The sequence below is a fragment of the Salvelinus sp. IW2-2015 genome, linkage group LG8 (genome assembly GCF_002910315.2).
Source record: "Salvelinus sp. IW2-2015 linkage group LG8, ASM291031v2, whole genome shotgun sequence".
Taxonomy (NCBI): domain Eukaryota; kingdom Metazoa; phylum Chordata; class Actinopteri; order Salmoniformes; family Salmonidae; genus Salvelinus; species Salvelinus sp. IW2-2015.
The window spans coordinates 48,892,250-48,906,252 of record NC_036848.1 but is presented as its reverse complement, the minus strand read 5'-3'; the positions used below and the strand labels follow the sequence as shown (position 1 = coordinate 48,906,252).

At 42.2% G+C, this 14,003-nt stretch overlaps 1 protein-coding gene across 1 annotated transcript in view; it reads left to right on the top strand.

Annotated features, from left to right (window-relative positions):
* LOC111968067 (neurexin-1a-like) overlaps nt 1-14,003 on the top strand; it is a 594,370-nt gene that overhangs the window by 167,289 nt on the left and 413,078 nt on the right.

The window sequence follows — 14,003 nt, the reverse complement described above, 5'->3', positions numbered from 1 at the left end:
TGTAAAGAGAGGGTCCAGGCTCCTAGATGGTGTGAGTGGAGTCCATCATCTCTGTTTCCAAAAAGTGTCGCAATTGTCCGCAAAAAGTTTTGCCAATAGAGTGGTAGTAGTCTTTAAGCCAGATATGAAGTGCTAAGAGCCTGCTGAACCTTTCTCTGCCACGACCTAGCGATGCCACGGGACCAGAGATAATCGACTGCTTTTCAGAGCCTTTCAGGGTGTTGATCAGCTCAATAAAATCCTGTTTCATCATCTCTGATTTACCCTTTTTGATATCATTTGATCTCACATGCAATACGACAGCAGCAGACCTTGGCTGCTGATGTAGGACAGACTGAAGGAATCCTGTGATATCCCCCGGGTAGCACAGGATTTTAGCTCCAGGAACCGAGCTGTGCCTCACCATCAATGATGATGGCTAGAGGAAGGTGAGTGGCCGTGGACGTCCGGCCTTTTCTGTGCCTGTTTGAAGACCGACAGGAGATTGGGGACGGACCTGCTGGTGGGGTCAGCAGGATGGGATCCCCAAAGTTATTTCAGCCCCATTCACCAAAGACCGCTTCCTTGCACTGTGACGTGCCTCCACCGGGATGCAGGGTCGATAACCTCGGGATCCTCCAACTCCTCATAAAGCGTCCTTATTCCTTTATCTTGATTTTCCAAGGGTGGTGGAGGGGGATGTTGACATCTAGTGGAAGGCATAGAAACTGCAATTTGAGTCCTAAATCAATGGGTACTGTAATGGCATTGAATAGAAAACTACAAAACCCCCCAAAAAACTACTTCCTGAATGGATTTTTCTCAGGTTTTCGCCTGCCAAATCAGTTCTGTTATACTCACAGACACTATGTTAACAGTTTTGGAAACTTTAGAGTGTTTTCTATCCAAATATGCATACCATATCTTCTGGGCCCGAGAAACAGGCAATTTAATTTGGGCATGCATTTCATCCAAAATTCCGAATGCTGCCCCCTACCCTAGTGAAGTTAAGTTAAAATAAGTGTTCATTCAGTATTGTTGTAATTGTCATTATTACAAATACATTACAAAAATTGGCCGATTAATCGGTATCGGCTTTTTTTGGTCCTCCAATAATCGGCATCGGTATTGGCGTTGAAAAATCATAATCGGTCGACCTGTAGTCGAGACCCAGGGTCTCGAGCTTGATGACGAGTTTGGAGGGTACTATGGTGTTAAATGCTGAGCTGTAGTCGATGAACAGCATTCTCACATAGGTATTCCTCTTGTCCAGATGGGTTAGGGCAGTGTGCAGTGTGGTTGCGATTACGTCGTCTATGGACCTATTGGGGCGGTAAGCAAATTGGAGTGGGTCTAGGGTGTCAGGTAGGGTGGAGGTGATATGGTCCTTGACTAGTCTCTCAAAGCAATTCATGATGACGGAAGTGAGTGCTACGGGGCGGTAGTCGTTTAGCTCAGTTACCTTAGCTTTCTTGGGAGCAGGAACAATTGTGGCCCTCTTGAAGCATGTTGGGACAGAAGACTGGGATAAGGGTTGATTGAATATGTCCGTAAACACACCAGCCAGCTGGTCTGCGCATGCTCTGAGGACGCGGCTGGGGATGCCGTCTGGGCCTGCAGCCTTGCGAGTGTTAACACGTTTAAATGTTTTACTCACGTCGGCTGCAGTGAAGGAGAGTCCGCAGGTTTTGGTAGCGGGCCGTGTCAGTGGCACTGTATTGTCCTCAAAGCGGGCAAAAAAGTTGTTTAGTCTGTCTGGGAACAAGACATCCTGGTCCGCGACGGGGCTGGTTTTCTATTTGTTGAATTGCGACTCTACCTTGTCTCTATACTGACGCTTAGCTTGTTTGATTGCCTTGCGGAGGGAATAGCTACACTGTTTGTATTCGGTCATGTTTCCGGTCACTTTGCCCTGATTAAAAGCAGTGGTTCGCGAATTCAGTTTCGTGCAAATGCTGCCATCAATCCACGGTTTCTGGTTTGGGAATGTTTTAATAGTTGCTGTGGGTACGACATTGCCGATGCACTTGCTAATAAACTCCCTCACCGAATCAGCGTATTCGTCAATGTTGCTGTTTGACGCAATGCGGAACATATCCCAGTCTATGTGATCGAAGCAATCTTGAGCGTGGAATCAGATTGGTCGGACCAGCGTTGAACAGACCTGAGCGCGGGAGCTTCCTGTTTTAGTTTCTGTCTATAGGCTGGAAGCAACAAAATGTAGTTTTTCCGAAGGGAGGGTGGGGGAGGGCCTTATATGCGTCGCGGAAGTTAGAATAACAATGATCCAGGGTTTTACCAGCCCTGGTTGCACAATTGATATGCTGATAGAATTTAGGGAGTCTTGTTTGCAGATTGGCCTTGTTAAAATCCCCAGCTACAATGAATGCAGCCTCAGGATATGTGGTTTTCAGTTTACATAGAGTCAAATGAAGTTCATTCAGGGCCATCGATGTGTCTGCTTGGGGGGGAATATATGCGGCTGTGATTAAAATCGAAGAGAATTCTCTTGGTAGATAATGCGGTCGACATTTGATTGTGAGGAATTCTAAGTCAGGTGACCAGAAGGACTTGAGTTCCTGTATGTTGTTATGATCACACCATGTCTCGTTAATCATAAGGCATACCCCCCTGCCCTTCTTCTTACCAGAAAGATGCTTGTTTCTCTCGGCGCGATGCTTGAAGAAACCAGCTGGCTGTACCGACTCTGATAGCATGTCTCGAGTGAGCCATGTTTCCGTGAAGCAAAGAACGTTACAGTCTCTTATGTCTCTCTGGAATGCTACCCTTGCTCGGATTTCATCTACCTTGTTGTCAAGAGACTGGACATTGGCGAGTAGTATGCTCGGGAGCGGTGCGCGATGTGCCCGTCTCCGAAACCTGACCAGAAGAGCGCTTCGTCTGCCTCTTTTACGGCGTCATTGTTTTGGTTCGCCGGCTGGGATCCGATCCATTGTCCTGGGTGGTTGGCAAAACAGAGGATCCGCTTCGGGAAAGTTGTATTCCTTGTCGTAATGATGGTGAGTTGACGTTGCTCTTATATCCAATAGTTCCTCCCGACTGTATGTAATAAAACCTAAGATTACCTGGGGTACCAATGTAAGAAATAACACGTAAAAAAACAAAATATGGCATAGTTTCCTAGGAACGCAAAACGAGGCGGCCATCTCTGTCGGCGCCGGAAGTTTAGTACAGCGAATGTGGCAAAGCAATTCACTTTTTGTCCTGAAAACAAAGTGTTATGTTTGGGGCTGAGTACCACTCTCCATATTTTCAAGCATAGTGGTGGCTGCATCATTTTATGGGTATGCTAATAATCATTATTAAGGACTGGGGAGTTTTTCAGGATTAAAAATAAACGTAATGGATCTAAGCAAAATCCTAGAGGAAAACCTGGTTCAGTCGGCTCTCCAATCAGACAATGGGAGAATAATTCACCGTTCAGCAGGACAATAACCTAAAACACAAGGCCTAAAATATGCCACAGTTGCTTACCAAGATGACATTGAATGTTCCTGAGTGGCCTAGTTACAGTTTTGACTTAAATCGGCTTTAACGTCTATGGCAAGACTTGAAAATGTCTGTCTAGCAATGATCAACTACCAACTTGACAAAGCTTGAAGAATTTTAAAGCTAATAATGTGCAAATATTGTGCAATCCAGGTGTGCACAGCTCTTAGAGACTGACCGAGAAAGAATCACAGCTGTAATCGCTGCCAACGGTGATTCTAACGGTTATTGGGGTGTGAATACTTATGTAAATTAGATATTTCTGTATTTAATTTTTAATACATTTAATTCAAAAATCTAAAAACATGTTTTCACTTGGTATTATGTGTAGATGTATGAAAAAAGATGTTATCCATTTTGAATTGAGGCTGTAACAACAAAATGTGAATCAAGTGAAGGGCTATGCTTTCTAAAGGCACTGTGAATCTAGCCACTGTGTGGGACATATCCACAGGATGTTTAAGGAACAGCCAAACACCCACCTAGATAACGTGTGCAAGTTTGGCATGACCACAAACAGATCTGGGACAAGTGTAGATAATATATACATTGTCTGGAGCAGCATCTTGGTATTCAGATCAGTGCAGTCCCACCTCACAGTAGTGCTGTTGTGATTCTGTTGAGGAATGAAAGCAAATGATAATGCTGTAGTTGGAGAAAAGTTTGCGGACACGTGTGTGTGTGTGTGTGTGTGTGTATATTTCCTGGGGGAGCTTGCCTTACCTAGAGGAGAAGTGTCCTGTTAGATTTAGCTCAGTACCTTGTTGAGTTGTTGTTTTTCTGCTTCAGCCTGAGCAGTAAGCAAGTCTCTGCCTCCCTCTTCTCTCCTTCCTCAACAAGCTCTTACAGTCTCACGGCAGAATTAGATGTTTATCCATATTTCTTCAAACGTCAAATTCCTAAGTGTTTTTGACACCCTGGGTTGAATCCTCCTTGCCAGTATCGTTCTGTTTCGATAGCGCTCACTGTTGCCCCTAGTGGCCAGTTTTGAAGGCATTTTCCGACATCCTCAGGAAATGGATAGACATCTAATTTGGAAGTCACCCTTGAGTGATCTTGCTGCCCTCCTTCCCCCATGCCTCTCTGCCCTCCTCTCCCTCCCCCTCTCCACTTCCTCCCTGTGTTTGATCGAAGTGAGGTTCTGCCTCTTCCTCCATCCCTCTCTGCCCTCCTCTCCCTCCTCCTCTCTATCCTTCCTTCCCTCCCTCTTCCTTCCCTCTCAAAATCAAAATAAATAAAATCGAAGTTTATAGGTCGCATACACAGTTTAGCAGATGTTATAGTGGGTGCAGCGAAATGCTTATGTTACTAGCTCCTAACAATGCAGTAAATTGTCAATCAAGTACACAAATAATAATAATACAAATAATAATAAATACAAAATTAAGAAATATTGGAACGAATCTAATTAGCAACCCAAACAGTAAACAGTAACAGTAAATCAAAAGCAATATATACTAGTATTTCAAATGCAATCTATACGAATGTACACAGGATTAATTTACAGAAGATATACTAAGAATGGTATATTAGAGTGAGCTATGTCAAGAATCCAGTATATAAATTAATAATATGTGGTGTGCATAAACAGTGTAATTAAAATGCAATGTAGAGTAGTAGAAATATTAGAATGAGCTGTGTCGAGAAGTTCCCGGTGGTTTAGTGTTTCTATATCTTTGGCTGTGTGTGAATGTGTGAGTGTGTGTGATGGTGTGTTTGTGTGTGTGTGTGTGTATTTGTGTTTTGTGAGTGTGTAACACCTGGTAGACTGCTAGTGATGGCTGCTTCTGGTAATAGAAGCTGTTTTTTGTCTCTCGGTCTTGACAGATGCACCTGTAACTCTCTCCCCCTCCCTGTGTTTGATGGGTGCGAGGTTCCCCAGGATCGACTGAAGATTGACTGTCCTGTCTCGGGCCAGGACCATCAAATCCTCAGGCCGCTCCTTTTGTGGGGTTATTGGTTAAGCTCTCTATACAAGGAATGTTCTAGTTGCATGGGCAATGGTGCAGCGCCCGCGCAACAAGACCTGGCTGCTTCCTAAATGGCTCCCTATTCCCTTTATAGTGCACTACGTTTGACCAGGGCCCTATGGGCTCCATAGGAAATAGGGATGCTTGGGACAGAGACCTAGTTTAAGAGCTCTGGCTTCCCAGTTATAAATTACTCATTTTTTTATCTCTGGCATATATTTCATCTTAATTACACTCTTAAAAAAAAGGGTTCTACCAAGGATAGGGTTCTACCAAGAACCATTTTCATCTGAAAAACCCTTTTTGGAAGACAATGGTTATTTGTGGATTGTACCTCCTGTGGATTGTTCTTCCTTGTGTTCCTCACTTCCCTCCATCCAAGACTTGGCTTAAATGGCACTATATGTTTATTCAGAGATTTTATTTACGTCTTGAAAAAATTTGTTGATTGGATGGTATTTTTTTATTGGCATATTCTGTACATATTTGGTTCAAGGTAGAAGGGTTAGTATCTTGTAAACCATATCACCTGAATTCATTATAATTGCTGTGTCCTCCCCTTGAATCAAGGGGGCATCCAAGAAAATGAATTTTTCTGTGCGCGTGTGTGTGTGTGTGTGTGTGTGTGTGTGTGTGTGTGTGTGTGTGTGTGTGTGTGTGTGTGTGTGTTTGTGTGTGTGTGTGTGTGTGTGTGTGTGTGTAAACCTATGTACAGTATAATCCTATGTGTGTTTGCCTATGTGTGTGAACCCTGGTCCCTTTTGAAAAAGGCATTTCAATCCCTCTCCAATTGTCTGTGTTGTTACTGTGGGCTCCTGGGAGGTTTCAGAGAAGGGTTGCCTTGCCACCTGGATGAGGGTAGACCAATTACAGAGAGACCACAGACTGTGTGGGATCCTGCTGCTGACTTTACACTGACTGGCCACGTCTTTGTTAGAGTGGGTGTGTACTAGATTAGTGAGAGATCAGATAGCCAGCCAAAACTGCCAGGAAGATGGATTGGGCTTTTCCTTTGGCTTTGCTAGCTATAGCACTAGTTTTCTCTTGAACTGATCATTTGGATTTTGCAATGGTTTATTTGAAAAATTGTAACTATGCATTGTTTTTTATTCATCAGTTTATTCACCAGTATTCACACCAGAACAGCAAACCTAATCAGTACAACACATCTATTATGAACATATTAACAACGTAGGACATTTATTACGAACTCATATCAACAATTAAATCCACTCGTTTCTTAGATGTGTTTTGAATTGTAAAATAGATTAATTTAGCATTTATATTTACTCTGCACTGTAGCACATGTATTACAGTTGATATGAAACAATTAAGTTAGTGAATAACTTATACACCTTCATTAAAATCCATTATTTCTGACACCGTTTCAGTTAACTGTGCATTCAGTACATTTCATAGAAACAATTATTTACCTTAATTTATAATCCATTATTTCAGGTATAAATTCTGTGGGGAAGACACTACTGTAACGTAACAACACTTATCTTTGAAAGGAATTCTAATTCCACATCAACATTTGTCATAATAAACAGATCTCAATATTGTCTCTTTAATTTGGTATTTTATTATGATCCCCATTAGCTGTTTCGAAAGCCACAGCTACTCTTCCTGGGGTCCACACAGAACATGAAACATGACATAATACAGAACATTAATAGATAAGAACAGCTCAACGACAGAACTACATAAATGTAATGAGTGTCTAATGAGTACAAGTACAAATATTGAGAAAAACACTAAGCGGTGCCTAATACGACTAGGGATCTCAAACATTATTACAGTGTTAAAATGAAGTGCTTCGTAAAACCGAAACTAGTGGCAATTGAGCTGCAACCAATGTGAAGGACCTGAAACCTGAACTTTGCTGGAGTATTGAAAAACTTCACAACATCACAAAACATCACAATTCCACAAAAATAGTATCCATAGGCCCTTGTCATCATTCAATATTTAGGCTATAAACCATTTGCATTTTCTTTAACCATGTATGAGAGACTCAGTTTTTTTTATGCTGTCTTTTACATGCACTGAACCCCCAAAAAGTGTTTTCACAACACGCTCTTAAAAACACTAATATTTAGATTGAAAAAACATTTTGGGTGTTTGAGTACATCTGCTCTGTTTTAAAACACTTTGTGTGTATCATAACACTTATATTGGGTTTACCTTCAAACACCCTCCAAACACCAATTTCAGGTTAGGTGCACTACTTAGGTGTACTACTTAGGTGCACTACTTAGGTGCACTACTTAGGTGCACTACTATGGTTTTACTACACAATCAAGGGGTTTTGAGTCTTTCCATTTTAACAGTGTACTATTATGACAGAAAATATAATGTGTGTCTTCATCCTATGACAAGCCACTTCTCTCTCTATTCCAGACAGATAGACAGACTCCTCTATGTACTTACCACTTCCTCCCTGCAAAACAGCCCCCCATCCCCCCGTCCCCGTCAGGCATCACCTATCTCCTCCATACTTCTATCCCTCTCTCTCTCTCTCAATTCAATTCAAGGGCTTTATTGGCATGGGAAACATATGTTAACATTGCCAAAGCAAGAGAAGTAGATAATAAACAAAAGTGAAATAAACAATACAAATTTAACAGTAAACATTACACTCACAGAAGTTCCAAAGGAATAAAGACATTTCAAATGTCATATTATATATATATATATTTATATATACATATATATATATATACAGTGTTGTAACAATGTGCAAATAGTGAAAGTGAAAAGGGAAAATAAATAAACATAAATATGTGGTTGTGGTTGTATTTACAATGGTGTTTGTTCTTCATTGGTTGACCTTTTCTTCTGGCAACAGGTCACAAATATTGCTGCTGTGATGGCACACTGTCGTATTTCACCCAGTAGATATGGGAGTTTAAAACAAACCCAATTTTGATAGAATTCTTTGTGGATCTGTGTAATCTGAGAGAAATATGTGTCTCTAATATGGTCATACATTAGACAAGAGGTTAGTAAGAGCAGGTCAGTTTCCACCTCATTTTGTGGGCAGTGTGCACATAGCCTGTCTTAACTTGAGAGCCAGGTCTGGCTATGGTGACCTTTCTCAATAGCAAGGCTATGCTCACTGAGTCTTTACATACTGTAGTCAAAGCTTTCCTTAAGTTTGGGTCAGTCACAGTGGTCAGGTATTCTGCCACTGTGTACTCTCTGTTTAAGGCCAAATATCATTCTAGTTTGCTCAGTTATTCTGTTAATTCTATCCAATGTGTCAAGTAATTATCTTTTTGTTTTCTCATGATTTGTTTGGGTTTAATTGTGTTGCTGTCCTGGGGCTCTGTGGGGTCTGTTTGTGTTTGTGAACAGAGCCCGATGACCAGCTTACTTTAAAGGACTCTTCTCCAGGTTTACCTCTCTGTGAGTGATGGCTTTGTTATGGAAGGTTTGGGAATCGCTTCCTTTTAGGTGGTTGTAGAATTTAACCGCTCTTTTCTGGATTTTGATAATTAGCAGGTATTGGCCTAATTCTACTCTGAATGCATTATTTGATGTTTTACGTTGTACACAGAGGATGTTTTTGCAGAATTCTGCATGCAGTGTCAATTTGGTGTTTGTCCCATTTTGTGAATTATTGGTTGGTGAGCAGACCCCAGACCTCACAACCATATGGGGCAATGGGTTCTATAACTGATTCAAGTATTTTTAGCCAGATCCTAATTGGTATGTCGAATTTGATGTTCCTTTCGATGGCATAGAAGGCCCTTCTTTCCTTGTCTCTCAGCTCATTCACAGCTTTGTGGAAGTTACCTGTGGTGCAGATGTTTAAGTATGTATAGGTATGTAAAGTTTTTTGTTTGCTCAGGGCAACGGTGTCTAGATGGAATTTGTATTTGTGGTCCTGGCGACTGGACCTTTTTTGGAACACCATTATTTTTGTCTTACTGAAATTTACTGTCAGGGCCCAGGTCTGACAGAATCTGTGCAGAAGATCTAGGAGCTGCTGTAGGCCCTTTTTAGTTGGGGACAGAATCACGAGATCATCAAGAAACAGTAGACATTTGACTTCAGATTCTAGTAGGGTGAGGCCAGGTGCTGCAGACTGTTCTAGTGCCCTCACCAATTCATTAATATACTGTATATGTTGAAGAGGGTGGGGCTTAAGCTGCATCCCTGTCTCACGCCACGGCCCTGTGGAAAGAAATGTGTTTGTTTTTTGCCAATTTTAACTGCACACTTGTTGTTTGTGTACATGGATTTTATAATGTTGTATGTTTTTCCCCCAACACCACTTTCCATCAATTTGTATTCCATACCCTCATGCCAAATTGAGTCAAAGGCTTTAAAAAAAATTAACAAAGCATGAGAAGCCTTTGTTTTGGTTTGTTTGTTTGTCAATTAGGGTCTGCAGGGTGAATACGTGGTCTGTCATACGGTAATTTGGTAAAAAGCCAATTTGACATTTGCTCAGTACACTGTTAATGATAATGCAGATTATTTTCCCAAGTTTGCTGTTGATTTGTAGCCCACGGTAGTTATTGGGGTCAAATTTGTCTCCTCTTTTGTGGATTGGGGTGATCAGTCCTTGTTTGCAAAAATTGGGGAAGATGCCAGAGCTAAGGGTGATGTTAAAGAGTATAGCCAATTTAAATTTGTTGTCTGTATATTTTATAATTTCATTGAGGATACCATCAACACCACTTTTTGGGTTGGAGGGTTTGTATTTTGTCCTGTAGTACATTCTCTCCCCCCCCCCTCTCTCTCTCTCTCCCTCTCTCTCCTCCTCTTCCTCTGTTAGACATTTCTCCTCTGCTCCATATATCTCCTCTCCCTTAAGTCACACTTTAATGGTACCTTTTCAAATCCCTTCCCTTATTTTCCTCCTCCTGCCTCCTTCGCTCTTCCTGCCTGTGTAAGAAGCATGGACCCCCAGATAGAGCTCTTTGTGCCAGACTGACTCTGTCTGGGTTCACACTGAGTTTAGCTGCTAGAAAGAGGCCCACACATTTTAAAGTAGCTCTCGCAGCTTCATCAGATTTTAAAGGTTGCATTGGAGCAGTATTTGGCTATTAAAGCTATGAATGAATTCTTAGGAGTGATGTTTGAGTTTTTTACAAAGAAGCAGGCTGAACTGAGTGAGTAAGCGAGTGATTGAATGTGAGTGTGTGTGTGTGTGTGTGTGTTAGACTGACATTTGCAGTTCACCCTCGCTCTCTCTCGCTCTCTCTCTCTCTCTCGTTCTTCCTCTGATTGACAGCCTATTAAAACGATAGGGACGTTAGTGTCGTAAAGCCAGCCTAAGCCTCTTACATTATGACAGAGAGAAGTTCCTCTGAAGCACTAGCATCCTTTTGAAGCGTATTTGATCACATTATGACCTGAGTATCAAAGAGCTCTCCATGCAGGAAGGGACTAATTGTTGTTTTCTATCAACATCCTATGAATTGCTTTTCACATTCTTTGGATATTTGTTTTGGAACAAACAACTTCTGTATACATTACTGATATCTAGACTTTATATGATGGAGAACAGTGGTCAAATGTTCCTAAATAAATATCCCGGACAAGACACTGATCTGCTCTGTAACATGACAGGATGAGAGAGAGCTCTGTTTAGACTGAGGATGTACAGGCTCACTCCTACAGCTGTCTGCCTATTGGTGCCACTCAAGGCCCACTGGCAGGAGAGATCAGAGAGAGACTACTTATAGTCTATTCACACACACACAATTAGTAATGCTGCGAAAAACTAGTCTTCAACCATGTTCCCTGAGGATTATTCTAAATGTATATGAAAGTGTTATGTGAATAAACACAGACGTGACCTTGAAGGAATGACAAGCTGTTATCAAACTGCACAATTAACACGTTTTAATTAACTACCCATATATATCACAGCCTTTCAAAAGGGACTTGATTGTTTATGTCCTGCAATGAGAGAGAGAGAGAGAGTTTGAAACAGAGAGAGAAAGAGATTGAAACAGAAAGTGGGAGAGATTGAAACAGAAAGAGAGAGAGATTGAAACAGAAAGTGGGAGAGATTGAAACAGAAAGAGAGAGAGATTGAAACAGAAAGTGGGAGAGATTGAAACAGAAAGAGAGAGAGAGATTGAAACAGAAAGTGAGAGAGATTGAAACAGAAAGAGAGAGAGATTTAAAGAGAGAAGGAAGGGTTGAAGTGGAAGAGCTGTAAAATAAATAAATGGGTAGAAATCTCCCCATGCCTCTCAGTGACTGTCTTCTATCCAGCATCACCTTGACATGGTAGAGCATGTGAGCGGTCTTAATGTGTCCCTACCTGCTGAGTACTGTCAGACCTCATGCTGTTCTAGCTTGGCAAACATTGAGTTTAGCCCCACACAGACAGATACACGGTGAGTTTAGCCCCACACAGACAGATACACGGTGAGTTTAGCCCCACACAGACAGATACACGGTGAGTTTAGCCCCACACAGACAGACACACAGTGAGTTTAGCATCACACAGACAGATACACAGTGAGTTTCGCCCCACACAGACAGATGCACAGTGAGTTTAGCCCCACACAGACAGATACACAGTGAGTTTAGCCCCACACAGACAGATACACAGTGAGTTTAGCCCCACACAGACAGATACACAGTGAGTTTAGCCCCACACAGGCAGATACACAGTGAGTTTAGCCCAAAACAAAAAAATAAGAGACAGTGGGAGTTGTCTCACTGAGAAGAAGGACTTTAGAAGTACCCCATCCCATCCTCCTCCTCCGCACACACACACATACAGACACGCACATACACATACACACACACACTCCCTCCCGTGCCAGTCTGCAGAGACAGAGACACATACTGTGATGAAGATTCACTGTACTGCTTCAGCTCTCTAAGAAGGGTCTCTAAGACATTAATAAGGAGCAGAATGATTGAATATTACTCCAACTGAGGGGTAGAGAGGGTAAATTGCCTGTGTGCATATGCATGTGCATGGCTGTGTGTATGAGTGAGTGTGTGTGTGTGTGTGTGTGTGTGTGTGTGTGTGTGTGTGTGTGTGTGTGTGTGTGTGTGTGTGTGTGTGTGTGTGTGTGTGTGTGTGTGTGTGTGTGTGTGTGTGTGTGTGTGTGTGTGTGTGTGTGCGTGTGTGTGTTTGTGTATGTGTGTGTATATGTGTGTCTGTTGTATATGTGTGTGGTGTAAAGGTTTGAGTACGGCTTCTCCTTGCTGTTTTGTTTTGACCATTTTGATATTTTCAGCCACTTACCAACTTTCACGTTCACTAAAGGGCGACTTGTACAGATTTTCACAGATGTCTTCTTTCCCAGTAGATTTTCACAGATTTTCAATTGATCAGCAGAGTGACTGAATGCTGGCCCATTTTGCATTGTCCTGCTCCTTTACTACACTACCAAGCCTATTACACTTCTCGTACCCCTAATAGAACCTGAAGAGCAGGTCATTTTACAAGCACGGCCCAATCTATATATGTGCTATGCTCCGTACCGTACGACAGGGCTCAGATCTAATCCAACCAAGCGTTCATAATGAGAATAGTGACTGCTACCTACAATGATATGGGTTATTAGATAGTGATTAGCCTTTATCAATATGATAAAACGCTAGTCTGTCTGAAATTATACCCTATTCCCTATGTAGTGCACAATTTTTTACCATGGGTCCTGATCAAAAGTAGTGCACTATATAAGGAATAGGGTCACCTTTCAGACAAACTATTTAGGGAGCCCTGGTCAAAAGTAGTACACTACTGTATATAGGGAATAGGGTGCCATTTGAGACACAATCCCTAGTCTCATCTCAGAGATTCTCATGGCAATGAAGGTAAAGTTCCGAAGGAGAGGGTGACGGTGGTATGTGGGTGTTTTACAAATGCTTGACCTCGACTGCTGTACTCACTCTATTTCACTCGGAACACGTAGACATCACATTGGGTGTCAGAGGCGACAGTTGTGATTGAATTAATGTGTGCTTGTGGGTCACTAGGTGTCAGGGTTATGAGATTAGTAAGGATTGATATCATTAGGATGATGGGAGAGAGAAGGGGCGATGGAGGGAGAGGGGGAGGGGCACGGTGGGGTAGAGAGAGGAGGGGGACAGGGAGAGGAGGCAGAGGGAAATTGAGATAAGGAGAGAGAGATAAAGAGAAAGAGAGGGAGGAGGGGAAGGTGAGAGAGGGAGAGAGATGGAGGGAGGAGGGGGAAGGGGTAGAGAGATTGAGAGAGAGAGAGAAGCTTTGTAGCTCATTGAACTGAACAAGATAGTGAAATAAAATAATCCTGTAGAATAAGATGTTGAGTCAACTAACTCAAAACAATAACATAACCTTTTTGAAGCCTTCTACCTGTGTGTTGTTATTTTGAACCTTTCCTTTTGGACCGTACGTATCAGTCTGTTTATATCTTGTACTTTTACCTTTGATTCTCAAGGAAGATGGGGTGAGTAAGCTGACTAGGCTGACTCTTACACTCCCTGGACCAATTCAGCTACATGACTCAGGGAGAGGTGGAGAGGAGGGAGGGTGGAGGGGTGGAGAGGAGGAAGGGTGGAGAGGTGGAGAGG